This window comes from Heptranchias perlo, unplaced genomic scaffold, assembly GCF_035084215.1.
Source record: "Heptranchias perlo isolate sHepPer1 unplaced genomic scaffold, sHepPer1.hap1 HAP1_SCAFFOLD_1089, whole genome shotgun sequence".
NCBI classification, from domain to species: Eukaryota; Metazoa; Chordata; class Chondrichthyes; order Hexanchiformes; family Hexanchidae; genus Heptranchias; species Heptranchias perlo.
In genome coordinates, this window is record NW_027138309.1 from 45,001 (window position 1) to 47,500 (window position 2,500).

Genomic DNA, 2,500 nt, shown 5'->3' on the forward strand with positions numbered 1-2,500 from the left:
TGGAATTTGTGGGAGGCAGGCAAGGGGATTGGTGTGGGCTGGTGGGCGGCAAGGGAGATGCTTGCTTCGGGGTGTTATCCTCACTTTGGTCCGCTGGTGAGAGTAGGCAGCGGCAGGCTGGCAGGCAGGCAAGTGTGATGTAGTGTGGGGTGCAGTGCAGTGCAGTGCAGTGCGGTGCGGTGCTGCCCTGTCGTTTATGAAAGGTTGTAATGACACTGCTTTGCAGCTGACCATGTCCACTGATTTGTGACGCCCGTATGGAGGCTGATATCTCAGGAGGGCCGAGGCCGATTTCCTCCGGGGACGGCTCGTCGCGTGCGGCAGGACGAGGCGCAGCGGACGGTACCGAGCGCTCGGAGGTGCGGCGCTGCCCGCCGGAGGTACAGCGAAAGGCTGCAAACCGCTTTCCGCCTGCTAACTCGGCGGCCGTCAGACCGACCGACTCCGCTTTACCACCGGAGCTAGAGTCGGGCAAGGGGCACCGAAGGGTACCGGAAGGATCGCGTTCGCACGACGGGAAGTCGACTAGCGGGCCGCCGAAAGCGAGCCGGGGGCCCCCGGTTTTTCTGTCCCACCTGGAGACTGATATCTCAGGAAGGCCGAGGCCGATTTCCTCCGGGGACGGCTCGTCGCGTGCGGCAGGACGAGGCGCAGCGGACGGTACCGAGCGCTCGGAGGTGCGGCGCTGCCCGCCGGAGGTACAGCGAAAGTCTGCGAACCGCTTTCCGCCTCCTCTCACCGCACGGCTCTCCTTTTCACCCACTGGCGGATTTTCACCCTCCGACTGCTCGCTACCGTCCGCTGCGCCTGGTCCGGGCCCTGTCCATTGTCATGTTAATGGCAGGGCGGGGCAGGACTGCTTTCACCAGGAACCCGGTTTTCTGGGTCAGAGGTTCCAGGGGACCTGTTTTGTGCGGACTTCCCTGTGTCCGTCCCTCCATGCCTTCCCCCCAGGACTTCCTTCTGAACACCTTTGTCGTTTGAGCGAGGGCCAAAAGCCTGCCTGTGAAAGGGAAGGATCAGCCGGTCAGCCCCCTGTTGGTCGCTGCTGCCAGTGCAGCAGGCGTGCGTGTGTCCTCGGCCTCGTGTCCAGGTCCCTCAGGGACTTGAGGCAACTCTCCCCGGTGGTCTCGTGGTCAGGACCGGGCTTCGAATCCCGGTCGGGGGGGATGACTTTCTGCTACAGATTAATTGGCACCTCTGAAAGAAAGTCTCCCCTCCTGAGCGTAATGCTCCACCCTCACCACCACCGCCACCTTTTCCACCCCTTGACAAACAGACAGACAGACAGACAGACAGTCAGTCCAGTTCGTGAGCGCAGCTTTCATTTGGAAGCAGACCCTGCTTGTTTCAAGTCAACGACGCCAAGTTATTTTGCACTTTGAATTATATCGCTACGTGCGAGCGGCACTCAGCCTTGGAGAAGAAAAAAATACCACTGAGCTGAGAAAGTTCTTTTTAAAAAGGTTTCCTTCCACAGCAGCTCTGAGTGAGAGAGAGAGAGAGATATCAGCTTTATTCTCAGTAATAATACACACACACACACACACACACACACACACAGACACTGGGAAAGAGCTGATTTTCCTTTTGAATATCTCCCCACGGGGAGCTGCACCGTTCCCAGAAACACTGCAATACTGGGTCGATGCGTGGAGTGGACGGAGCAAGCCCCTATTCCATCTCCCTGTTCTAAAATTCAATTAAAAATAATAATAAATAATATGTGTGTGTGTGTGTGTGTGTGTGTGTGTGTGTCGGTGTCAGTATCAGTCAGTGAGTCAGTGTCTCTCTCTCTCTCTCTCTCACTCAGAGCTGCTGTGGAAGGAAACTTTTTTAAAAAGAACTTGCTTATTGAAAGAAAGATGTGTCTCAAGCTGCCGGGGCCTGTCCATTCTCCTGTCAATGGCAGGACTGCTTTCACCAGGAACCCGGTTTTCTGGGTCAGAGGTTCCAGGGGACCTGTTTTGTGCGGACTTCCCTGTGTCCGTCCCTCCCTGCCTGCCTTCCCCCCAGCACTTCCTTCTGAACACCTTTGTCGTTTGAGCGAGGGCCAAAAGCCTGCCTGTGAAAGGGAAGGATCAGCCGGTCAGCCCCCTGTTGGTCGCTGCTGCCAGTGCAGCAGGCGTGCGTGTGTATTCGGCCTCGTGTCCAGGTCCCTCAGGGACTTGAGGCAACTCTCCCCGGTGGTCTCGTGGTCAGGACCGGGCTTCGAATCCCGGTCGGGGGGGATGGCTTTCTGCTGCAGATTAATTGGCACCTCTGAAAGAAAGTCTCCCCTCCTGAGCGTAAAGCTCCACCCTCACCACCACCACCGCCTTTTCCACCCCTTGACAAACAGACAGACAGACAGACAGACAGTCAGACAGTCCAGTTCGGGAGCGCAGCTTTCATTTGGAAGCAGACCCTGCTTGTTTAAAGTCAACGACGCCAAGTTATTTTGCACTTTGAATTATATCGCTACGTGCGAGCGGCACTCAGCCTTGGAGAAGAAAAAAAT

The 2,500-nt window shown here is 56.8% G+C and overlaps 1 pseudogene; it reads right to left on the reverse strand.

Moving 5' to 3' along the window:
* Positions 1 to 1,607: 1,607 nt before the first annotated feature.
* LOC137307700 (U2 spliceosomal RNA) lies at positions 1,608 to 1,724 on the reverse strand (annotated as a pseudogene).
* Positions 1,725 to 2,500: the final 776 nt, after the last annotated feature.